We start from the raw sequence: 27,772 nt of genomic DNA on the forward strand, positions 1-27,772 counted from the left end.
TTTAGGTATAAAATGCCAAGTTCTGTAAAAGGGATAGTGAAAATTTTCTATAAACTTTCAGAAAGAAGAGTATTAATTACCCTGAGGACTTTAGAGACAACTTCATGGAAGAGGTGACATCCCTGAAGATGGACAGAATTTGGAAAGGCATCCTAGTCTTAGGGAAGACATGAAGAAAATAGAAATTAGGAAGTTAAAGGCATATAGAAGAACAATATAGTTTCATTTTAGTGAATGAAATGTATAAATACATGTAATATGTGAAGTAGACTTGGGGAAAATATTCAGAAAAATAAATTGGAACAAGAGCACAAAAATCAGTGAATGCTAGCCTATGGTAGATTAGACTTTGTTCTGTAAGCAAGAAGGAGGCACTGAGGATGTTTGAGTTCCACAAATTTGGAACTGTATTAGTAAAAGATTAATTCAGCATCTTTGTTAAAGATCAACTAGAAGGAGAAGTCAAGAAACTGGTGAAGCAATTGTTGCAGAAATCTAGATGAGAACTAATGAAAAGCAGAATTTCATTAATGGCGGTGGAAATTAAAGGAAGAGGCAGATATGAAAGATAGGAGAGATAAAAGAAATTAGATATGAGGATGGTTGAATCTCGCATATTGGAATATATGTAGAACTCAACCTATTTATAATTACTAGTTTTCAAATAAAAGTAATTTCTTCACTGTTATTTATTAGTTTTTTTACTGCTTTTAAAAACATATTAATGAACATTTTTTCTTTGAGTTTCAGTAACAATATTTAGGAAACAGATTTAGGTGATAAAATAGTATAATGGAAACTAGAGATTTGTGAGTTTTAGGAGTATTATCCTGTCATCCCAAACATCTTTACATGTGGTATTAAAACAAATGAGTGATCATTGAAAGTTTTCTCTAGCTGTAACTCTTCATTTGTAGGGCGATCGAATGTTTGTTCTGTTTCCCCATGAGTAATTACAAGCTGTTACCGCCAAATTATAAAGCGGGACCAAAAATAATAGATTGAAAGTAAAAATAAACATTTTCTATATAACAGGTAGAAGTTTATATTTACCATTTTTCTATCTCTAACCTAAATGCTTAAATTACACCAAAATTCTTAAAATTTTATGAAACACTATTTCATAGGCGTCGTCAAAATTATAAAGTCGCAAACTATTGCATTTATTATTTATGGATTACTTTTTTCTAATCTGGCAACAGTAAAACAGTTTTTCACATTAATGCAGATACAGCATTGCATATTGCCCAAAAGAGTCCTCCTCAGAGGGCCTACTACAGTCTGGTTGGGTACATAGAACATATGCCCAGAAAACAATTTAATTGCTATTTAAAATAGAAAATGATAAAGAACCAAAATGACTAAGCAGCAGTTTTTAAAAGATTTCAAGTAAGTCAAACATCAAAGCAGAGTGGAGAGCTTCCTGGAGGATGTAACACTAAAACTACATTTTGAAGAGTAGGCCTGTATCTGTCCTCAGTCTCTTCATAGTATACTAATCCTTGCATTTCTGCCATACTTAGAAAGTTCCACTGAAAGAGGAAGAGGAAAAGAGACACATCAGAGACTGAGGAACTCAGACATGTTTGTATTTGTATTGAAATGACTTGTTTGCATTTTTCTCTCCGCTACCACTCTGAGCATGTCAAGGCTTCAGAGGCAGAGATCCTGTTCTTGTCATCTCAGAGATGTTCAATCAATGCATTTTTAAGGGAACCAAATTCTTGGAGCGTTTCTATGAATGTCATTTCAAGAAGCAATGGCCTAGTTGGTACTAGATAGCACCTAACTTGCCCAATACCTTTTATAGTTCAAAAGGAAATGTGCTATTTGAGTTTATTGATCAGCTCACAGTTTTTGGTTTTGTGGTTGTTGATTTATTTGATGAAAGGAAAGAACTCTGCCTTTTCCCCTGCAAGCTTCTTACCATACAAGTCTGAAAGTTAATTTCCATCTTTAGTATATACTAAAGAGGAGTTCAAGGAATGAGTAAGGAAGTAATTCTTTCCAATCATTATGAGAATGATGAAAAAACCTACTATTTATTTAGTACTTACACTGTGAAAGCTTGGCTAACCCCTTGCTATGTATCCTCTCATTTAATTCACAACAATTCTGTACTATAGTTAATATCTCCATTTTACTGATGAGGAAACTGACTAAAGAGTCCAACGGCACATCATTATAGTGTTCTTAATACAGTATTATGCTGTCCCAACAGCAACAAGAAAACCAAGTCAGAACAGAAAGATAGGAGGCTGCTGATATTGGATGAGCATCAGCCATATTTATGAACTTTGTGATTGGTATTTTAGACCTTAAGCTCGATTTCTGAATCCCAAACCATTGATCATATTATTTCCTTGGGCTTCCGTGTTCCTGCTTTATTTCTTTTTCTATATTCCATATTCTGCTAGTGTGGAGCAGAGGTTGTATATGAGGAATGCAGATATGTGTTTTTGTTGTTGTTGTTGTTGTTTTGGGCCTATAGTGTTTAAATATTTTTTAAACATATAAAGCTGTAGGCAGGGATGTATTTTCCAATTTGCCATAGACCTTATCACCTAGCAACTTACCCACTTACACCTGGCCCAATATATACATTCACTTTGTGGCATTGGAGCTTGCAAAGCATGGTTTACAGCTAAAGGCTTTAAAGATTTTTACTTAATACTAGCAACTATCTCTGTTCTCCTGAAAAAGTACATTTTCCAAATTGTTTGACATTGAAACCAAAACATCATTGCAAACATATATGGATCAAATGAATGGTCTTTTTCCTGTATAAGTATATAGTATAGCAGCACCATAAAGAATCAAATAGTGATACTTCCATCACAGAGTGACCATGGCATTCCCATGAGATATGTACGTGAAAGCATTTTGTAAATTATAACACACTGTAAAAATTCCATTTGTTATTGCTATTAATCCCTCATTTTTTCTCTAATACATTGAGATAGAGAAACACTCACAATATGCTCATACATACAGACATTTCTTTTTTATATAACACAACTAATTAATTGGGGGTGTAGGTCTAGAGCTGAGAAAGATTCACTGTTCATTGAGTGTCATCTTATTTGGGTGACTATAAAGGAAAATAATTAATGATAGTTTAAAAATAGCCAATTTAGTGATGGCAAATGACAGCTAATTTAAAATGACAAAGCTGGTAAGGGCTAAAAGAATTTTAATTTTGAAGATGACATTTTAACTAAATTAGTGAAGATTTCAGAATGTATCAAAAAAATCATCGATAAAAAATTTTAATAGTTGTTTTTAAGTTGAAGTATGCCTTTCATTTGCCTTTCAATTGAACACAAAATATAAAAGCCCTGCATTTTTAAGGGAAAAAAGTAAGTACAAATAAATTATTAATTGTTTTTCTTAATTTCCTGTTAGGTGCAATTGTATTCCTCAGTTTGCATTATAGAGTCCACTCTCAGTTATTCCATTCACTCGTGAATTTTCTAATAAGCAGTTATACAGAAAACATTTATCATTCACTGGCAAATACTATCTTGCAGTGAATTTTGAATACCAAATGCAGACCATTAATTGATGTATTATAATATTTATAGTAAGTCTTGAAAGAGAACCTGTTGAAACTTGTGAAATTTTTCACTACTCTACTTCTGTAATTCTCTGGCATAAAACCAGCCACAAGTGGCATTTTAAACTTGTCAATTTTTAAAATTTATTTCCACTTTTAAAGTCAGGTAATTAATTAATTAAAAATATTTGAATGCTTCATATGAGCCAGAGTCTCTGCTATGCCTGAGAATACAGCAGAGAATGAGAATGACAGACCATAGCACTTTTTCTAGCAGAGCTTAGAGTCTAATGAAGTATTTCCCCAAATGTCCCAATTATAAGAATTATCTGGGGACTATCATTAAAAAAAAACAAATAAATTCCAAGACTTTTCCCTTGAAAGCACAGATTGAGACTGTCCTAAAGTGGGCCTAGGCATCTATACTTTTAAATGAAATTGCCAGCTAATTCTTATGATATAGCAAGGAGAGTAAACATTGTTATAGAGCAGCAGATCTCAACTCTGGCTGCACATTAGGATCTGTGAAAGAACGATGAAAAAATTCCGATGCTACTTCAATCAGAATCTCCAAGAGTGGGGCCCAGGTATCAGATTTTTAGAGAACATTCCCGGTGATTCCAATATGCAGGGAGCATTGAGAACTATCTTCTAGTCTAATGCCAGTTACATCTCTTAACCATTTGCCATAGAATCTTATCCCTATATGTTGCCAGAATGGAGTGGGAATATTGGGGAATCAAGTCACAATGTAATTTCAAATGTTTTGAGAATTATTGCCCTGACTATAGTATTTATTCATACATTCAATAACAAATGTAAACAGAGATCCACAGACCTGTGGTACCTATGGCACAGAGTAGGTTCCAAGATCCAGCTGTTTCCATGGGAATTGTGCTATGTATAATAAGGCATTCTGGAGCATCTAATTTATAATTCATGATTGATATCAGAAAGTTCCCAGGAGTGTAGAATCTTCATAGGCAACCAAAATTTCAATACTGGACAGTAACAGTACATATAGTTCGTATGGTTATTCAAGGCTATAAAATTCTGGAAGATTATAGAACTATATACAATTATAATCATCAATACACAATATACAAAGTGAGCATAAATAGGACATATAGAAAGAGGACTTAATGAGTACCTGTAGTTCTGAAATGTTTATGTTCAAAATTGTAATGTGACTTCTGATTTCTAAATTTAATTCCTTTTCATAAAAGTAAGCAGTTTCAATCTGTGTCAATTTCATTACTGCTGTGAGTAATGAAAAAAAAAAACTAAGCTATATAATTTTTCAAGATGAATTTTTTTTTTAGGGGAAGCATCCCTTGGTTGACCTTACAGATTGCAAGAAACTTGTCAGCTTACAATCCTTTTTTAATTTTTTTTTTTTATTTTTTACACCTACAGCACCTGGGCTTCCTAGGTGGTCTCCCATCCAAGTACTAACCAGGCCCGAACCTGCTTAACTTCCAAGATCAGACAGGATCGGGCTTGTTCAGGGTAGCATGGCCGCAGACTCAAGATGAAATTTTGATTTGTTAAGGTAGGTTATCTGCTACAATAATAGGCCCCAAAATGTATATTACTTCAAGAACAAAGAAGTTTGTATCTTGATTGTATGAAGAAATAGGTTGTTGGGATAGTCCCTGTCCTTGAAGTCACTTAGGACCTATATTCAATATGTGGCTTCTGGAGTCTCCTTGGGGGTCCTCTTTATTAAAGTGACCATATATAGGACAAGAATATGTAAAATGTGAATGAAATTTCTATGAGCCAAGCATTAGAGTAGCATGCATCACTTTTAGTCACATCTCATTGGCTAGAACTCAATCATATAGTCATGACCGACTGCAAGGGGTACTGGGAAATGTAATCTAGTTGTGCACTCAGAAGAAGAGGAAAAGATTTTAGTGGACAGCTGGTAGTCTGTGCTACATTTACCCGATTTACACTAATGATAACAGGTACTTGGGTCTGGGTAAAGACAGTATTTAAAAAGGCTGGTCTAGATTATCATGAATCAGTTGCACAAATATAATGTTAATTGCATATTAAAATATTTAGTTTCTAAACAGTTTCATAATTTATAAACTAATACAATTAATTGGGAAATATAATGAAAGCTATTTAATAAAATATATATGAATTAATTTTGAAATACTTCTCGTTCACTTTTGTTAGCTATGTTAAAGACATGAGACCAGCTTTGAGAGTGTGGGACGTGTGTTCCTGAAACATCATTCGAGAGTAAAAACATGTACTGTAATAAGATATAATAGTATGAAATAGTCTATATAAATTCAAAAACTTAAGTCACAGCTTCCTGTGCTCTGTGTCAGTGAAAACACACATGTACATATACACACAGTTTTCTGAGTGAAATTGAAACACAAGAAGACAATTATTCTATTCAGTAACCCGTTACACCATATCCAGCAGAAGTGGTTTCTCAACCATTTAATTCTATAAATTATTTTAATCCTACTAATGAGTTTCCCCAGGTGTTGATGTTCAGTCATGATTTTCATTCCCATTTCTGACATGCTCAGTCTCTATTTAAAGTCAATCTGTCTGTCCTCAGCTTTCTTAGGGAAGGGGAAAGTTTCCCCTCTCGCCCTCTTGAGTTCTTATGGCTGGACTAATAAAAAAATTGACAAAAGACAAGATTAACAGGAGAAAAACAAATTTAATACATGTAAACAGACCATAAATGATGCTCAGAGAAATGATTAAAGCAGGCAGCATTTTATATTTTTTAGACAAAGAAAGCAATAAATTTGTGAAGATTTGACAGGACAAAGAAAGTTAGATTTGGATGCTCTTTAGTAAGGAATCTAAACAGAGAGGGGGCTTGGGGCAGTAAATTAGTGATGAAGCTACAGGTTTTGTTTATAAAGGCTTATCTGCCCTGAATTCTTTTACTCAGGGTGATAAGGGTGTCTTTCTTAACCCATCCACCCCCTAAAGCAAGGAGGGTACCTTACACAAGGAAGATTTATTTCCTGCATTTTAAGGAGTCAAAGAAAGGCCAACATGCCTTCTTACACTGGCTGTTTTTTCAAGTAACTTTAATTCAAAATAATTAATATGCCATTGTGGGATTTTCCTGGGCCCTAACATTTTCCTCTTCTGTAACTTCTGTGGAAGTTTCATACATTAGAAGTTGAGCTGGTTGATTGTTTCGTCTTATTGAACCAATCTCCTCAGAGTCCTGATAATAAGTCGGTTTGGTTAAATTTATTTTAGGAGGTGTTGATGCTGGTGGATTCCCAAAGTCGAGCCCATAAGGTGCAAGCAATCAGGTATTTAATAAGTGGCATTTCTGTGGAAACCAAAGGAAGGTAATGGTTTTCGTAGAAATCACCAGTCTGAGTCTGGAGGCAACCCATTGAGAGAAGAGATTTCTAGATATTGAGGTCAAAGCATCTTTTGTAGTTTGAAATGTCTCTGATGATGTCATCAGGTGTTCAGGTAGACTTTCTGAGGGGCTTAAAATATCAACAGAAATGAAGACTGTCTAAACATGAATAATGCTAACAATTTCTCTGAAACTTATATCAAGTTATTCAACTTCAGTTAACATGGCTTCCGAAGATGGAGCAGTTTTGGTTCTCAATGATTTCAAGTGAGAAAGGTGGGAGAAAAATGGTCAACATTAGTTTGAAAAGTTGTAGCCAAATATGAGGGAACTAGAAGAATTTGGGATCCAGTCAAGTTACATGCAAGTAACAAAATTTCAAAAAAAAATTGATAGAACTAGATAGAATCTGATATCCACAAATGTGTATTATAGCTTTTACTAAAGCACATTTTTTCTCTCTAAAATCACCCTATGTTTTACCAACAATAGCCAAATTAAGACTAAGTGATTTGAAAATAAATCTAGCTGCAATAAACTTGCCTTGATTATTTATACAAATGCAACAAGAATAACAATTGATTATATAGGCTCTTTTAAATCTGCTTTGCTAGAACTTTTCAAAAGGAATCTCCAGACTGAAATTTTAATAGACTCCCAAAGCTAAGAAGCTAAGCCAACTATTTGTCATCAGATTTTACCTATTAATAACTTTAAATTTGGGTTCATTCCTCTCTTCTTAATGTCCCCAAAATATCATGAGGCTCTTGCATCTTCCAGGAAGTGACCTTCTTTACTCACATAGTAAGGTTGCTGGGAAGCCTGTAAGCAAGGTACCAGGCTGATATTTAAAAGGGGCTTTATTTGATTCTATAATGTCAACCTTAGTTCCTTAAAGCTGTCTATCATATCTGAGTCTATATATATCTCTTTCAAACATGATATTCCAATATAAGCCTTGGTAAAATAACCATTTTCTAATTGTGTCTTATTACAAGAAGAACAGATTCTTAGTGAACTTATGCAAATAAAATATTGCCATGAAAATGTTAAGAGTCTTTGAATTTTGGCAGGATCAGGTAGGGAGATAAATGTTTCACTTCTATTTACAAAGGTTTAATTTACTAAATTGCTATAAGTCATAGATACCCTAAGGGGAGTTTTCTTATATTTGGAAAACAAAGATTAAAGAACCAGTAATATTTCAAATAAAAAGCCAGAAAAATTATAATCATCCTAATTAATTAAGTCGGTCCCATGTATTAATTCTTATTCATCTTTATCATTTGTTAGCAGTTTTATGAATCAAGTTTTTGAGTAATGTTCTGTAAATTTTTATCTAGTTTAGTGGTATGATCTGAAAGTTATTAGAAACCTATATTCTAGTATACTTTTCATGAATCTTATCAAAGATAAAGCACATTCATGAAACCATCAGAGTAAAACAGTAACTGTGTAAATGACAGAAGACAAAATGACATAGTTAAATTTCTGATTACAATACAGTTGACAACGATATTTGGTTATTTCTGTTACGCACATTTTAAGATAGTGACTAGAATTATGACTGATAATATTATACCAGGACATTTCAGAGTTTTAGGAATTTCATATAATTTTTAGAACACTCATATTAATGCCATTCATCCTTGAAATATAACCTAAGAAGATGTATTATTACTTATGTGACTATGCTTCCCATGTAATTTAACATGCTAAATAAATATAAGTAGTTTAATATCTCCCTTTTTATAAAAAGAAAGAATTAATCCTTTGAAATGTTAGATGAGGTCAAAAAGGCTTCATTTAAAATTGATTATGAGAAGTTTCAAAAAAAATATATCAAAAGGCTTTAAAGTACTTGGTCAAATAGGATCATAGGTCACTGTGAAACAATAGTTATCCATTTAATCATGGTGATAATTAAAGACTTTTCAGAAAAATACAAAAAGTTAAGTAGTTGTAAGCAAAATTTAGCTCTGTTAATATTAAGACCTGATAAAGACAATGTGAAGCTCAGTTGGTTACACAAAATCTTTGCTTGTTAGAAATATTTCTTTAAAAGGTAAAGAAAAATCTTTACAATCCATTATCAAAAATGGAGCAAACTCCAAGGAAACTTTGTCCTTTTAGGCGGTAAAAGAAAATTAAGTTTTAGTTTTGCATGTACACTATTGGTATTAGAGCTCATTTTTTAAATCTCTATAATAAATTCCTTTACCCTTTCTCAAGATTCTTTTTTCATAAACCTTCTACAATTTTGTACGTCCATTTTAGTTAGTTTATATAGGCTTTTCAGCCCTAAATTCTTTTACTCTGGTGGCAAGGGTGTCTCTTAGCCCCCCGCACTTCCCCACAACCCCCCCCCCCCAGAGCAAGAGGGGCACTTTCCACAGGGAAAATTTATTTCTTGCATTTCAAGGAGACAAAGAAGTGGCAACATATCCTTCTTGCACTGGCTGTTTTTCAAGTAACTTTAATTCAAAATAATCAATATTCCATTGTGGGATATTTTGGGGCTGTTTGCCCTGGACCAAAACAGCTCCTTGAAACTCCAGATAAGCAGAGATTTTTCTCTCTCAAATTCCTACATATTATTTAAATAGAAATTTACTATCTAAATCATCCTCATCTTCTTTCAATGTAGATTTATCCCTACCTCCTCACCTGATCCTCTAGTTCCCAGAGGGCCAGCTGTGTCTCAGTCACTCATCACATTTCATTTTGATTCATGTTCCTCATGCTGAACCAAAATTTTAGTCCCCCTCCTCTTCCCCTACCCTACAGCTAGAATGTCCTTTAGTCCTGACTTGCCCTCCATTTGTACTCCAATGGAAATAGCTAAAGTTTCCTCCTATGCCCAGTTAAAATGTTCTTTTTCTTCAGCTGTCTCCATTAGAACGTCTCATTTAATTTTAGTTGCAGCCACTAATTCTAAAAATAGCACTCTTACTTAACACCTCATTAAGTAAATTCCCTTATACATATACTCCCTTTAAATTAAAACAGGTATACTTAAATCAGAGAACCCATTCATTCTGCCCACACTATCATATTTCTCATACAAACCCGATCAAACCTGCTATCTCTGTAACTTTCATCAAAACCTTTGCCTCAATCATCCCAGTTAGATAAATACCTGAATCTCACATTTTAGAAGTGAGTTCTAATTTACCAAATACCATTTCAAACACTATACAAGATTATACGTGTGTGTGCAAAACAAATGTATCTGTATGTATAACAGAATAGAAAGTCAGGTTTGGCCAAGAACAAGAATTCTGTGATACCAAAATTCACTTGATTTGACATATAAATATCACTACTCCACACTTGAACCTAGCCTCAGGATTTCTTATTCCAGTGCATTTTGTGGAGAAGTGGTTCACTCTGCTGCCTCTCTCCTTAATACAACATAGCCATACCCTGAGAATTCCCAAAGCCAGAGAGACAAGTGTTTTTCCTGTAACAGTGTTACCTTCTCTCACCCAAGGACTGAGCTTGGAGTAGTAGAAGCGATGCCTCTCTTGATCCCCTGAAACCTTTCAAATACTTCCCTGTGACTGGTGGTGAACTTACTGGCCTGCAATTTTCTGGTGTTACTGGGTCCTTACATTGCTATTTTTTCATTCTTTGGGGATACGACCTGTACAAAATCAGCTTTTGAAAATGTCAACAAAAGCTTTTCTCTCTTTGGCCTTGTTTCTCCTCTGCTCTCATTTCTTGGGAGGCAACCATGAGTGCCCCTCTTGGCACCTTGTCAATTTCCTGAGTAGCTGACCTTTCAATAACGATATTAATGCTGCCTTGTGGTTATCTGTGTATTTCTTAGTTCATCATTTTCAACCCTTGCTTGCTGAAATTCATTTATGTTGTTGTGTTCTTAAGATCCTGGAGTTTAACTGAGTGTAACCTGACTGGGGACCCAGAGCCAGAATTTCTAGCTAATAAATGATTAACAATCTTAATAAGTGGATATTTCTTTTTCCATTGATTTAATTTCCAATAACTATACCTTGAATTTGGCCTAGAAAAAGAGATATAGATAATTGTAAACTTTCTTGCTTAGTTTAATATTTTCCATTCTAAAATTCTCCCTTCCAGCCTTAGGAGGCAGCAGCTTTTCAGATAATGCTAGTCTTCTCTTGGGATTGTAGAATGGAAATCTGTATGGTGTGGGCTACCATCCTACTGGAAGGCCACAGGATGAACCAATTGAGAGCATTGACTATTGAGCCAAACTGTGCAGGTTCAAATACCAGCTCCTATGTCCTTGGGCAATTAAAAACCAGTTTTCTAATATGTAAGATGCTAGTGATAATACCTACCTCACTGGATTTAAATGAGAAAATACATTACTTTTCATTATCATTCTTTTTCTTCTTTACTCTCCTCAAAGAATATTTTCACTGCATAATATTTTTGGATGACCACATTTTTTTTTTTTTTACTGAATTAAATGTTTCTAAGGTCCTGTCTCTCCTTTTGATTGTATCACCATAAACTTTGCTTCATGGTTCAAACGTGCATCAGGGATTCAATCTGTCAAACCAGGTTTGTATAGACAAAGATCTAGAACAGAATTTGGATAAAAAACACAGCCGAGGTTGACAGAGTTATTTGATTACTCAAGATCCTTCTTGGTGATTCTTCATGCTAGGGCTCATTTGCAAAACTTAAGCATACAATTTAAATATGAGCCATTCAATTGTATGAATGTTGTTGGTAATAATAATGGTACAGAAGGGAAAGCATCATCAGAGGTACATACCAAAGATCTTGCCAGCAAAAAGTCAGGTAGCAGAAGTCCTAGTGTTGCAGAGGATGTATGGGGCATCCGCATAGTTAGGCAAATTTCCTTCCCAGATTTTCTGCCCAGTAAGCTCGCCCAGTGAGTCAACTCAGCAGTTATCCTTCTCACTATAAAGAGCAGAGGATGATGTTTTCAAAGTTCGTATTGAGAAAGTTGCCCCCTGCCTTTCCTTCAATAGTCAGAGAAAAGGAAGAATTCATCCCATCACACCTTCTTGATTCCCAAGAGACAATTTTTTTATATATAGATACATTCCCTGAAAACAGCTAAGAGGAGCATATCCAGCCCCTGGAAATTGATTTATTTGTGAATTCTAGAACTACATCAAAGAGCATCAAAACTTGGAGAAAAACAACATATTTTCTTCAAGAGCAAACATAAAAACACACCAAGTTACATACAGAGAACCTCCTGCTGTTATGCTAACTAAAATTGTGTAGCCAAAAGAGTCATTTTTATAACTAAGCAAATTGTGCTGTTTGGAAAGGCTGAAAGTATGCTTGGCATTTTAGAAAAAAATACAAATATTCTAAAATGATCCCAGTTCCCAATAAAAGGGAAACAAGTCTTAATAAAAGTTTTTTTTCACTTTTTTTAGTTTTATCAAAATAGACAAATAGTTGATCATGTTTACAGTGTACAATTCAATGAGTTTTTTTTTCAATTATAGTTGACATACAATAATATATTAATTTCAGTTGTACAGCATAGTGATTAGAAATCTATATAACTCACGGTGATCAGTCTACTAAATCTAGTACCTCTCTTCCCCTTTACCTATTTATTATAATATTATTGACTATATCCCTATGCTATACTTTCTATCCCTATGACTATTTTGTAATTATCCATTTGTACTTCTTAATCCCTTTACTATTTATCGCCGACCTCCCCATCTGGTAGTCCTCAAAATATTCTCTGTATCTATGAGTTTGTTTCCATTTTTGTTGTTGTTTATGTTGTTCTTTAGATTCCACATGTATTTGAAATCATGCGCATTTGTCTTTCTCTATCTGACTTACAATACGCTCTAGGTCTGTCATGTAATGTGTTTTTCCATCTCCTTCCTTTTAGTCTGTGTGTGTGTGTGTGTGTGTGTGTGTGTGTCTATTAATGTGTGTGTATGTGTGTGTGTGTGTGTGTGTTTTAATCTTGTAGGCAGCGTATGTAGGGATCTTGTTTACTTATCCATTCAGCCACTCTACTTTTGGTTGGAGCACTTAATTCTTTTTCATTTGGGGTACTTGTTAATAGATATTGCCATTCTTTTTTCATGTTTTTGATATATATTTTTTCTTCTTCTTAAAGAGTCCCTCCAACATTTCTTGTAATACTGGCTTGATGATGATAAATTCATTTAGCTTTTTCTTGTCTGGGAAACTCTTTATCTGTCCTTTGACTCTAAATGATAGCTTTGCTGGATAAAGTAATCTTGGTTGTAGATTCTGGTTTTCATCACTTTGGATACTTTGTGCCAAGCCTTTCTGTCCAGAAAAATTTCTATTGAGAAATCATCTGCCAGTCTTATGGGAGCTCTCTTATAGGTAACTAACTGCTTTTCTCTTGCTATTCTTAAGATTCTCTCTGTATTTAACCTATGGCATTTTAATTATGATGTGTCTTGGTGTGGGCCTCTTTGGGTTCATCTTTTTTGGGACTCTCTGAGCTTCCTGAGGTTGTACATCTGTTTCCTTCACCAAGTTAGGGAAGTTTTCCATCATTATTTCTTCAAACAGGTTTTCAACTTCTTGATCTTTCTCTTCTCCTTCTGGTACCCCTGTAATGCAAATGTTCATTTTGTCCTATAGGCTCCTTAAATTATGTTTTTGGATTCTTTTTTCTTGTTGCTGTTCCGATTGGGTGTACCCCATCTTCTATATGAGTGATTCAGTCCTCCACTTCATATATTCAGTTGATTCTGTCTAATATACTCTTTCATCTCAGATAATGTAGTCTTCATTTCTGACTGGTTCCCTTTTATAATTTCCATCTCCATTTTTATGTTTTTTATCTCTTTGTTAAAGTTCTCACTGAATTCATCTACTCTTCTTCTAAGTTCATTGAGCATCCTTATAACCAGTGTTTTGAACTCTGCATCTGGTAGATTGCTTGACTCCATGTTTTGTGGAGTTCTGTTCTTTCATGTGGGACATGCTTTTGTGTCTCCCCATTTTGGCTGCCTTTCTGTGTCTGTCTCTATGTACTAAGCAAAGCTCCTGAGTCTCCTGGTATTATTAACGTGGCTTTGTGCAGTAGGTGCCCCGTGGCATCGTCCTGAGAGAAGTCTAGCTGCAAGCCAAGTTTAGCCCCAGTCTGTGCCCCTCTGGGGCCACCTGGTGAGATTCAGCAAGCAGTCCACAAATGCTGTGCTTATAGTTGCCTTAAGAAACCATGCCAGAAAACAAGGCCAGGTGCCACCAGTGCAGGGCTTGGAGCTCCTCAGAAAGGGACATAAGGCACACCAGGGATACCACTGGATGTCAAGAGACAATTTTTTAAAAATTCATGTTTCTGTACTTACGGTGTCACAGTTGTTATGTCACTTGACTTCTTTCTGCCTCAGGTTCTTCATGTGCAGATGAGATAATGATGTCTACATCTACCTGTTCACAGAGATCCTTGCAATGAGTTGGAAGTATCAGGACAATGATACGTGGAGCACTTTTGAGAAAGATTCTACTAAAGAATTCCATATGTCATTTATATTAATCACATGAAACTGAATTGCCAGAAAGTCTCAGTGTAAGATTCATTTTGAATCCAGCTGCTGGATCTGTACTATTTATAAAGTAGTCTAACTTTATCTCCTCCCATCGAAGGTGAAAGTGTTGTGGTTACCAGATGGTGTGGGGAACAACACATTTCTTTTCTGAAAAGCTTAATAGTGCCTTGACCAGCGTGGAGAAAAGAGCATGCAAGCCGCTCAAAATGATTAGAACTCTTTAATCCCGGAGGGATGGTCTTTCTATCAATTACTTTTTAAGCCTTGTATGTGAAGAACTGTATTCTTGGTCACTAAGCCCTCATTTAATGGCTTTAGCAGCCTACAGAAAGTTAGTGAAAAGCATGCCTGGTGCCATAGATGAAACAGCATTAGAGCATTGATGATGTCTGGCTTCTTTTCTTTGGGGAGGGAAATCTCCTTCTAAATTCTTAAAATAGCAGTTGGCTTTCATTAAATCTATTCAGAGTTAAGGGTCTGAGGATCTTGAGTGACCCCTTTCTCTGGGAATGGAGCACATTTTAATAGGCTTTTTCCTGTCTACGGTCCCTGAAAGATTTAGCGTCTGGCAGGCCTCCTGAATTGCTGGAATTTGTAAAAGAAAGGATTGATTACATGTTTCTTCTAATTATTTCTTTCTATAATTTATTTCTTCCCATTTTATACAAAGAATGAGAAAGATATACTGAGTCTTCTATTGAGATATGGTTGGCCTTAAGAGCAAACATTTTAGCATTGAACTTTTATTAACCTCCTCTGGGTTTGACAAAGTTTCTTCTTTTTGCTTCCTAAATATGAGGCTAAAGAGTTTGTTCCTCAGCATTGTTAGAAATGGAGAGAAAACAAAAGTTTGTTTTGTTTTTTTTTATTTTGTTTTTTTCAGTCGAATCACATCTATAGTCTCTATATGAAAAAGGTAAATTTGTTATAAGCCTTAACACATGCTGTTTGCTCTGATGGAAATATCCATCCCTGTCCCACCACCTTCCCTTCTTCCCCTTTATGCCTCTTCTGTTTCCTCTTCCAATATCACTTTTCTCCTGGCTAATTCCTATTCCTTCCTCCAGGAAGCCTTCTTACATGTTCTCATGGAACACCAATTTCTTGCTATCTCAAGGATAGCATTCTATTAACATTTTACATGTATTTGAATATATTTCCTACAATACACTAGGATTAATCAGGACAAGAGCTGTGAATTTTGTACCATTGTACCCAAATCCTAAGTACAGCGACTGGATCCTAATAAAAATTCAGTTAATATATGTCAAATGTGTGAATGAATTAATAATGTTTCAAGAAACATAAGAGTATCATATATTAGTGTTTCTTTGTGCCAGACATTGTGCTCAATGTTTCACAGGTATTAGCTTATTAAATGCTTATAACTCTATATGATGGCTTTTATAAACAGACAAAGGTAGAAAGATTGAAAGAGATCAAATTAAAAGGTGATATAGCTGGTAAGTTAAGTGACAGACCAAGATTATTACCCATGCTATATTGTCATATAGTCCAAAACACAGAGCCATATAGTAATTTAGTCCCATAAACCAGGAGCAGCTCTGACTGAAAAACAAAGCAATTATTTGTCAGATTGCCTTATCAAGGGAAGCATAGTTCATAGAATTCCTAGCAGAAATGAGAAGGTAGTTTTCACTTAATATTGAACAATTCAGTGGCATTTAATAATATGAAAGTCAATCTTTTGCTCAATTAATACTGCTAATGCACAAGTCATTTACCTGGCTGTTTTGTGCTGTAGATAATTATGTGCATGCTAGTCACTAAAGTCTGTCTAAAAATAACAACAACAACAACAACAACAAAAATAAAAATAAAAATAAACAGTGGAGAAAAAAATATATATAATCAGTTCCTGGACTGCTGATTTAGTCAGGTGAAAAGTTAGCCAAATAAACTGTTTTTGCAAGATAGACATAGCCCAAACTATCTGGTGATCCTGAAAAATACAATTTCCTGAAATTCTAATGATTTCTAGTCAGTACTGACCATGTAGATTTGAACCAGTACCTGTTTTTTTCTGAATTGATTGATTTTTCCTTCTCACAGCAACATTTTTATTTTCTAACCTGCAGCCTTTCTGTGCCTGACTGGAATATTTTTGCATTTGATTAATGTTTTCATTTGACTTTCAATGAGGTCTCAAAACAGTTTGGCTTGTCACAGTCAAATTATTTAAATATCCTCTGAAAAGAGTATGTGGGAACTAAAATCAGATTCATGTGAACCTTAAAAAACCAGTGGTGACATTTCCTGAACTTGTTATATTTTTATGTCAGAATTAATCATTTCACAATTTTGTTTTATGTTGATGCTCAGCTTCTTAAACGCAGAGATTATTAGATGCCTCAGTGGAAAAGTTTTAATTTTTAACTGACCTAGAAGTTATTCTCTGGCAAGGATTTGTGTTCCTTTTTCAAATATTTCTTGTGGTTTCAACAGCAAAATTATGCCTTCTACTTACATTAAAAACATTTGGGGGGGGGGTTGGTTTCTTTAACACAAATACCTAAGTCATCCTTTTCATTTCCCAGTTACCTTTCACTCCTAATTGATCAGAATTATCCCAACTATGGATTTAAATATGGTCAGCTTTCTATCTACATTCAACTTATTCCATGTGAAGGAGTATATACCATAGGATTTCATTTATATATAATTTTAGAAAATGCAAACTAATGTCTAGTGTCATAAAGCAGATCGGTGGTTTCTGAGGGCCATACTAAGAGAGGTGTGAACTGCAAGGGGAGCCAGAAATTCTATTGGGTGATAGAAATGTTTTGTATCTTGATCTTAGTTTCACAGGAGCATGTCTGTTAAAATTCATTGAAATATAGTCTTTAAACAGACGTATTCTTCCTTCCAATGGGCATACAAGTAAATTGTCTAATATGTGGTAAATATAAAAAGTAAAATCCTTTAAAAGAGATAGTCAGAGTAATATGAATTTGCCCCTTTCTAATTGTGAACAAAGGGTATTTTGTCCTTTTCAAAATCTTAAAAAGGCGAAATAATCACTTGCCAAATAATCTCACCGAGGATATCAAAACCATTTGTAGCTAAAGGGGAAAAATCAACATAACTGAATTGGAAAAAAAAGGGTTTACTCAGATGCCATCATTGAGTACAAATCTATATTGCACTAAGGTCAAGTTAGCTGTCTGCAAATGTTAGCATTTAGTCAAAGGACCACAGACATTGACAGGAAAGGAGATGAGACAGCATCTTTGAGGCTATGCACTTACCCTCTATTCACTCTTGCTGGTTCTGGTCTGATGCAAAAGATGTTCAGTACCAGAATTTAACCCTCAGTCAAATGTAAAAGTGTACACATTGAATGGCAAAGACAAGTCCCAGAGTGTTTCTATATTATCAAAAAACTACCAGGTTGAAGACAGGTTTCAAAAATTACAAACTGGCAGATATAATATCTGAAAAGAAAAAAAAAATCTACCCTAATACACTAAGTTGATTAAAAGCAATGTACTGCTAGGTATGCAGCATGAAACTATGGATCACGGGGATGCAGCCAGAACGGCTTTTTCTGTTTTTAAAATATCATTTAAGAGAGAAGACATCTATGGGATCTAATGAAAATTGATGCTTTGACTCAGAAAAAAATACAATGAATTAATTAATTTATAATCAAGATCGTGGAAATAAGATTGCGTAAACATAACTCATGTGCAAGAAATATAAAATCAAAGTATTTCAAAATTAGAATTGTAGAGCACTTCTACTCAAGCCTCAACAAATAAAAAAATATATGTCTGAAAACTGGCCTGTGAAAATGTTCCCATTTGCACTCTAAGGTAAGTTTAGCCCAAATTCAGAAAATTGGATTGGATAATTGAAAATTAGTTGGGACAAGGAAATGAGCAATGTGAATGTTCAAGCTTCAACAATAAACACAATGAAGGTATTTGTGATAAACTGAATCTTCTCTTGATGCCTATAAATGATGCAGAAAGGTATCAAAGTTCAGATGGTTCTCATTTGAGCAGTAGTTTATTTATTTTGCTAGACTTAGGTGGACAGTAAGCATTTCTGCATATTGTCAGGGCAAGGCAGGTTTAGCCATTTCAGAGAGCCATTTATTTACTTGTAAATGTTAAAATTCCTGAGGATAATCTACATAGAATGAATCATCTATATGCATTCTTCTAATTTAGCAAAAACATTTAATAAATAGTTTTTGCTACAAAACCAAGCAAGCACTAAAGGAAGCTGGAATTGTCTAGCTTCAAAATCTTACCTCCTCTGTTCAACTATTTCAATAATAGGAGATTACAAATACTTTATTGTATATTTTTTTCTATTTCGCTTTATATTTTTTAGAATATTTTAAGAAAATGTGTGATGAGGGAGGTTAAATCAAACCTATAGTAGTGAGAACTAAGGATAATATACTGTAGCTGAAAGAACCAGAAAAACAAATAAATTAAGTAAATTAAAACAGTTTATTTTGAACATTTGATCAATGAAATGCTGTCAAAGTCATAGATTGGTCAAATGTTTGTATAACCAGTAAGCTTACACATTATACACAGAAAGTTTCTGCTCTGGAGGCCAATACCTATTTGTTACAAAAAGAGAACCTTTGAGACTTCTCAGATTGAAGTTCTTCTCCCAAAGGTTGGGTTTGGCTTGCCCACACTAGCTTTCAGTATTACTTCTTACAAAAAAAGTTACCGTAGATTTTGCCCCACAATGCAGAGACTAAGAATTGAGATGGCAGTTTCAGGAACACTGGTAATACCAAAGAGAACCCATATCCTAGGTATGGCAGAGTGACTGTGAACTTTCAAGTCAGAAATATTAAGGCTTAATCCAGCTCTGCCACTTCCAAATGCTGTGATAGTTGATAAGTTATTTCTCTAAACATCGGTTTCTTCATTTATAATATTTAAACCAGAGGGAAACTGAGTCCAGGGCTTGTGCTACCAGTGCCACTCACAGTCAAAAGACCAACACAGGAGTTAGGCTAAATAGAATAAGTGTGTATTTGAGAGTTGCAACTCCTGGAGACGCAGGAGGGCTATTGCTCCAAAAGCCTGGCTTCCCAGTGTCTTAGGAGCAAGAATTATATAGGGAAATCAGTAGTCATGGAAACTAAGGGAGTGGGTGTGGCCAAGGCTATCTATCTTGTCTTTTCAGCCTGGGCTTGTTTCCCAGGCCTCTTAGAGGAGAGGCAAAAGGGACTGGGTGTTCAGTCCTGGAAATAGCTGTTACATCATCCTGTGACCTTGATCTTTGGCAAAACTAGCTCATCAAGGGAGTAACTGCCTTCCCAAGTGAGAGCAAAATGTGCTGCTTAGTTATAGGAGCAGATAGCATTTTTGAGAATGACAGGCCATCGGACTTCTGGAGCAGGGCAGGCAGATAATGTCAATGGGACTGGCCAAAGGAGCATACAGTGCCCATGGGAACAGCAGAAAATGTCCTTGGGAGCAGGTATTTCCCAGAGAGTTTTTTGTTCATTGTCTTCATTGAGGCTGCTGACCAAGCAGTCCTTTTTGTCTTCTGAATACATGAAGGGGCTATGGTTGAATTAACCCAATATTCTACTCTGACATAGCTCCCTTATGTCACATTCTTCATGTCAGTTCTTCCAGACAGGGTGTCCTGGTGCCAGGTTCTTCTTCAATATAGGAAATATATTTACCTCGTAGCCATGTCTGACACATAGTAGACATTCAGTAAGTGTTTGTTCTTAGTTACCTTCATCTAAATGGTTTCAGAAGTAACTTATTTGCATGCATGATTATCAGAGTTCCAATTTTCATATCTCTGCTGCAAAAAAATCTCTAAAGAAAAACACGTAGTAATTATTTGTTTTGCCACTCTCCCACTTAACCAAAGATAGAAAAAAGAGAAAAGAAAAAGAAAAGGAGGAGAAAACACACAGAGGCAATAGCAGTGCAAAAAAAGTAATAGCTCAAAGGTCATTATTAAAAATATACTCTCTAACAGTCAAACTATAAATAATCAGTCTCCCTCTCCTTTCCTCTTCTGCAATGTCAGATCTTACCTTAACTCAGTCATCTGAGCCTGGTTAGGTAAAAAGGAAATATTGGATCACCATGAATAATTCATAGATGGATAATTGAGAATTGACACTATCTTGCTTTTGTTAATATTTTTTAAATCATAACTTAGGTATTCTGACTTTTCTGGAAAGAAAGAACAAGATAAATGGTTCTCATATTTAGACATTTTCAGCATTTTTAAAAAATTTTTTTTGTACATTTTATTATTAGTTTCAAGTATACAGTACATTGGTTAGATATTTATATAGTTTATAAAATGATCCCCCTAATTGCTCTTTCTCTCCTCCGACTCTCTACCTAGCCATTACATTAATGTTAACTGTGCTCCCTATACCGTGCTCCCCATCCTTGTGACCATCTGTCAACTACTAATTTGTACTTCTTTAATCCTTCACCCCATTCTCCAAGTCCCCCAAACCCCTTCCCGTCTGGCCATCACCAGATTGTCTTCTATGTTTGTGAGTCTGTTTTTTATTATTTTGTTCTTTTTGTTTTTTAGATTCTGCATATAAATGAACTCATATGGTATTTATCTTTGTCTGACTTATTTCACTCAGTATAATAACCTCTAAGTCCATCTATGACATTGCAAATGGTAGGATTTCACTTTTTTAATGACTCATTAATATTCCATTGTGTATATGAACCATAACTTCTTTATCCAATCATCTGTTGATAGGCATTTAGATTGCTTCCATGTCTTGGCTATTGTAAATGGTGCTGCCATGAACATAGTGATGCATAAATCTTTACGATCTATTGTTTTGGTTTTCTTTGGATAAAGTGCAATTGCTGGGTCAAAAGTTATATTCATTTTTAAATTTTTGAGAAACCTCTAGACTGTTTTCCATAATGGCTGTACCAATTTGCAATCCCACCCAACAGTGTATGAGGGTTCCCTTTTCTCCACATCTTTGGCAACACTTGTTCTTTGATTTATTGATGATAGCCATTCTGACAGGTGTCAGGTGATATCTCATTGTGGCTTTAATTTGCATTTCTCTGATGATTAGTAACCTTGAACATCTTTTCATATGTCTATTGACCATCTGTATTTCCTCTTTGGAGAAATATCTAATCAGGTCTTCCGCTCATTTTTTAATTGGATTGTTTGTTTTTTTCATTGTTATTTTACTTTGACACTTGGAAAATCTGCCAGCAAATCATAGGGATAGGATCTTATTCTAAACTTCCACACCAACCCAAGAAGCATCTTTCAAGGATATCTCCAGCCTTTCAAATGAGACAAAAGCTACAAAGTCCAGGACATTGCAGGAGTTACAATTCTTGCTGGAAATTCTTGTTCTCCATCTATGACATTTGACATCTATGACATCTATGACATTTGCACACTACCTGCAGCAAGTAGCTAATGAAAAACTTTAACCATCCTCAAAGCACCCATGGCACTGTGAGTAAGTACATTGTTGAGTGGAGAGAGCATTCTCTACCTCATTGTTAGCTAACAGGCAAGGGAAAGGACCATAGATTCAGGACACCATAAGATAAATTTGGGGGAAAAAAAACCAGAAATGTTATAGAGGGTGGTTTAGTATAAAGGTGTTCGTCATAGATTTGGAAAAAGTTAGATTGGCCCAGGTCAGAAGTAATAAGGCTCAATAGTAACTGAGAAAGTAGCAATGGGAAAGCAAAAGAATGTAAGGATATAGATCTATGGTACAGGTGTAATTGACTAGATTTCGTAACTGATCTGAAGTGAGAGTGATGAAGAGAAAGGATTAAAAGATAAGATTTCAGTTTGGGTGGCTAGTTAGATAGTGATCAAACATTAAGATGCATGGTATTAAAACTGATTTTAGCCATGTATATTTGAAATGCTAGTAAAATTGTATTTACTTCATAGAAAATTTTGAGAAATATGGTAAGGAGCATCTGGAAATTATCTGAATGTTACTTTCCTTTGGATGCCTTCTCCGATCCACCTGTCCTCATAGATTAGGTTACGTGCTTCCTTTGTATGCTTCAGTGGCACTTGTTTCCTTCCTTATCTTAGCACTTAGTCCCCTTTACTGGAATTGCCTTTTTTATTCTGTTACTTCAGTTAGACTGTAGGCTTGGCAAGGACAGGGACCATGAACATTTTGCTCACCTTAGTACCATTATATCAAGCATAGAGACTAATTAATAAATGCTCCAAATCCATTGAGTTATTAATAGTGCCTTGGAATCTTTGGAAGTTGTAAAGGGCTAATTGTATATTTCAAAGAGGTTACAGTTATGGCTATGGGGTTAATTGACTTTATGTAGAGAATCCAAATAGAAATAGCAATAGAGCTAAGAGCTGATGCAGGATGAGAAACTATTAGAGAAGGGAGAAAGAAGTAGTCACAAAGATAAAGGGAAAGGGGAGGTATTTTAAAAAGAAGAAGTCAGAAGTGTCAGGTACCTCAAAATTCCAAGATGTTTAGGGAGAAGACAATGATACTGAAGACCTTTGAAGGTAGTCAACAGTGGAGAGCACTGGCAGAGCAAAAATAAAGGATGTCCATTATTATTTCAAAAATAAAAAGAACAAATTTAAGAAGAATGTAGAGAGCACTGTAATGATCTCTACTACAATCACTGGATTCTTTAATTTAGTGTTTTCCTAAAGGATGTTCTTCAGGATTCTAGTCAAGTGTGATATGTCGTGGAAAAAGACTCTTTGATAAAAGAAGTTTGGGTAAGGTCGAGTATTACCTCCCACTTTTAGAGATGCAGAAAATACATTAGAAGTTCTATAGTAATTATTCAATGTCAACAAAGCATTTTACTAACTTCTTTGACAACTTACAACTTACCTATTAACATTCCAAAGGAAATAATATTCCCCGGAATGCATTCTGAGATATGCTGCTTTGATTGTGTGACTGCAAATAGGTTTATATTTTCTACTTTTAAAAGATGTAATAGTGGGTACTGTCTATGTTTAAGTCAGAAATCTTCCTGGTTCAAATGACTCTGTGAACATAATGTATTCTTTGGGTTCCATTGAAGTGCATCTTGTAGTAGTAATAACGTTGTATATTGTCATTCTTTTTATTATTATAGTATACCTATTATGTACCAGACACTGTGCTCAATGCTGAAAATACAGGATTAAACAAGATGGCAAAATTTCCTGCTCTCATGAAACACTCAGATCAGAGATAGGCAGGAGGTGAGTGGGTGAGAGAAGACATACAATAAAATAAAATAAGCAAGATAATTTCAGATAATGATAAATGCTATAAAATGTGTAGATGTGATAGAAAATTTGGGGCAGGGGTAGAGGGACTGATTTTAACTGTTGGTCATAGAAGATCTCTGTGGGAAGGTTATATTGAGTTGAGATCTGAATACGCAAAGGAGAGAGCCTGGTGAAGAAGTGGGTGAAGAAGTGGGTGGAAATATATATATATAATTAGTTAGGAAATAAATAAATATATATATATATATATTAGTTAGGAAAAAGACCAGGATGACTAGATAGCATACTAGATAATGAAAGAGTGATAGAAGATAAAACCTGAAATTAGCAAGAACCAGATTAGATCATATATGCCTTTATGGGCCATCTGGGAGTTGAAATCTTATTTTGGATGTGATAGTAAGTCACTGAGATGTTCAACGAGCAAGAAACATGATATGATTTATTCATTTAGCAAATATTTATTGAGAGTATACTATGTGCCAACCTTTTGGCACTGGGGATACTGCAGTTACCTAAACAGATTCTACCTTTAAGAAGGTTACATTTTAGTAGATTAATGTTTTTAACACAATATTCTGAATGTATTGCGGAGAATGGATTCAATATGGGGCAAAAGTGGAAGCAGGGAGAACAGTTAAGAATCTGTAGTGTACCCCAGGTGAGAAATGAAAGTGAATTGGTCTAGAATGTTAACAATGGAGTTAGAGAAAAGTCAACAGATTTGGTAATTTTTTTGCAGACAGAGTCTAGTAGATTGCTGGTGGATATATATGGGAGATGAGGAAAAGAGAAAAATGTGGTAGACACAGATGCCATTTTTTTGAGTTGTTAGTTGAGAAATAGCTTTTAGGAAACAGGAACCAACAGTCTTTTGTGGCCGTTTTAAATTTGAGGTGCTGATTTAAGAAAAGACCTTAAGAAGACAGTTGGAAATAAAAATCTAAAGCCCAGAAAGAGATCAGTACTTGAGATATATATTCGAGAGTCTCAGCAAATAGATGTTTTAAAGCCATGGGAGTTGATGGGATCATCCAAGGAGAGAGAAAAGAAAGAAGAGGGCCTGAGACAGAGAAGTGGGTGCTTTCAGAGGATACTGAGAAGGCCTGCCAAAGAACAGAAGGAAAACTAGGAGAATATAGTATCCTGGGAGCCAAGAGAAGAGCATATTTCAATTAGTAAGGAATTATCAGCTGTGTGGAATGCAACTGAGAATTCACGATGAGAACAAAATAGTGACCACTGGATTTGTCAGGATTGGAGTCACTGGACACCATGACTAGAACAGTTTTTATGAAATGATGGAGACTTCTAATAAATATTACCATTTACACAGTGTTTGATATATATCAGCTTTCATCTAAGTGCTTTACATATGACTTAGATGCAATTTTTATTTCATTTTAATGTTAAGGAAACTGAGGCACAGACACATCAAATGAACTTCATAGTTACTAAGGGATAGTGCTGGGATTTAAACCTAGGGAGGCTGACTCCAGCATCTGAGTCTGTACTAGCTTCACTGTACTACTTCTCTGCAACCTGATTAATATAGCTTGCAGGTGATCATGGAAAACAGGGTGGTGAAGATAAAAAAAAAAAAAAAAAAACATTTTTCAAGGAGTTTTGGAGTAGGAAACTGAAAAATTGGTTTATAACTGGAGGGGTCTGTGGGTCAGGGAGGGTTTTTAAAGATTCGAGCTACTAGAGCATGAGTGTATGCTGATGGAATAATCTAGTAAGAGGGAAATTTGATGTTGCAGGATAGAAGCATCTAATTGTGTAAAACAAGTTCTTGCACTTGGCTTAGAGCCTGGTAGAGGTAGGGGCTCAATACAAGTCTGCTGAATTACAAGTTACTTAAACCTGGCACGTAACAGAACTAGGATTTCACTCCAATCTCAACTCCTGGTCCAGTTCTCAAGCCACTAGACCATGCTGTCTCATACCCCTTAGTCTAGTCTACTTCTCATCTTAAAAGTCATTTTCTTCTGGTTCTATCAGTAGCCCCACTGTTTTAGATGCAGAAGCCCTGATTCAATTTCTTGCTGGAATGGATTCTCCGCAAACAAGGATAATCCTCCATTTCATGTTTACTCACTTGGTTGACTTCCCACATTCCACATTCTGCCCACAACAGGCTTTGCACTTTTTATTTTTGGGAACGTTCAAATAAATGTGAGTTCGTATTGTAACCAAGTACCTTCTAAAATGCCTAATTTTGCTGCTTTATCATTTTTGAAACAAATGGATGAATTGCAAAGGGACAATTCATTAATGAGATGTTTAATTTGAGGTTTTCATTTTGCGAATGTTGGGAAACATAATTAAGGTTGAAGCAGTACATAAGTGTCTTCAAGAATACAAAATAAACTATATTTTGCATCTAGAAGTTTGGGAAATTTTTCTGCTTAAATACAAACCTCTTGTGCCTCTTTTCCTTTGTTCCACAAGTACTCTAGGCACTGTGAAAAAAAGAACCTGTAGTCCAAGTGGCCAATCAATGATCAGCGTGGCTGTTACTGTGACAATTAGAAAACAATGTGCTGGGAGGGACGGAGGTGTTTGTGAAAGGGAGTGGGCACTGGTTTTATATTTCTTTTATTCTCAGAATTGCAAGGCAGTTTTCTTCAATTTTTTTCTGGATTGTATGTCAGAAAATTAAAACAGTAAAAAAAAAAAGAGAAAAGAATGAATTAGAAAGGGATACAGACAGGATGTTAAAGGCTTCTGGGAAGGAGATGAGCACAGAAAGGATTTGAAAGAAAAAAATTATTTATGAGCATTTTGGGGGGTCAGCATACCACATAATTATATAAAAAATTCTTCCACATATGTGGTGCATCCATGCATCAATCAAGTTGGAAGAAAAGAAAGTGAGCTTACTTTAGATGAAAAAAGAGCTACTGGTGTTCAAGCATCTCAAATGGTTATTTCAGACCTAAAATGGAAATGGAAATTAATTTCCTAGGCAATTTATTTTTCTTAGACTACATCTAAGCACACAAGCCAGTTTGAACAAAAAGCAAGATGAGTCAAATAACCAATACCCACAAAATTGCTATCTCTATCTCTTTTAGAATAATATTGCATAGCTAGCTACGGGATAAAAACAATAAAACTATATTGATTGATTGATTGATTGATCCATTCATTCATTGAACAAATATTTATTTGACTTCTATTAGATTGAACCATATGAAATTGCTCTTTTTTTGGTCGAAATGGTTGCAAATCAACAATATCACATGATTCAAGGTAATATCTTTAAACTAATAGAGAAGATTTCTCATATGATTGAAATCAATCAGTATATATTTATTGAACATTGATTGTAGATTCAGGATGCACCAGATATTTCAAATCAGTGGTAACAAAGTTTTTGAGTATAAAACCCCTTTTAATATTAAAAGTTTACCAAACCTCAAGAGATGCTATTGTACTTTTAGAATCTGTCAAGTGAAAAGATGCATAAACAAACTGGCATAAAATCAATATCATTTATTGTATATTACTGTACACTTGTCCATATTGTATTTATTACAGTATTATTGTATATATTTGAAAAATAGCAGCATACATATACACACATATAAAAACAACAGATATATACACATATATATATACATATTTATGTGTGTGTGTGGTATATGTATATTTAACCTCCTGACAAAGCTTAGTGCAAATTTGGGTTCTTAGACTGTATTAGGCCTTTTTAAATTGCAAACTGGCTTAAGCAAAACAGAAAATTATTTTCACTTACATAACTGAAAAGTCCAGGAGTACATGTGTTTTAAGCATGGTTAGACCTAGGATTTCAAATGACATTATCAAACTTGTTCTTTCTCCATCTCTAAACTTTTGTTCTTATTGGTTTTATTATTGTTGGCTTAATTCTTAATCTCTGTGGTCTTTACTGTTGCAATGTAAAGGGGCTTCTAGTTCCATATTCCCAACATATGTCCTAAAATTTTATGTCATTGGCTCTGATCGGCCTTACTTTGGCCTCATACTTATTCCTGAGCACTATAGATAGGAAAATGTGATGAT

General features: G+C 34.8%; 1 protein-coding gene and 1 pseudogene across 1 annotated transcript in view; one reads left to right on the forward strand and one right to left on the reverse strand.

Annotated features, from left to right (window-relative positions):
• The window catches only part of TNNI3K (TNNI3 interacting kinase), a 258,487-nt gene that overhangs the window by 102,670 nt on the left and 128,045 nt on the right, over window positions 1-27,772 (forward strand). The gene's annotated exons all lie outside the window — the stretch shown is intronic.
• On the reverse strand, window positions 4,964-5,082 carry LOC120583400 (uncharacterized; annotated as a pseudogene).

Source organism: Pteropus medius, unplaced genomic scaffold (genome assembly GCF_902729225.1).
Source record: "Pteropus medius unplaced genomic scaffold, Ma_sr-lr_union100, whole genome shotgun sequence".
Classification (NCBI taxonomy): domain Eukaryota; kingdom Metazoa; phylum Chordata; class Mammalia; order Chiroptera; family Pteropodidae; genus Pteropus; species Pteropus medius.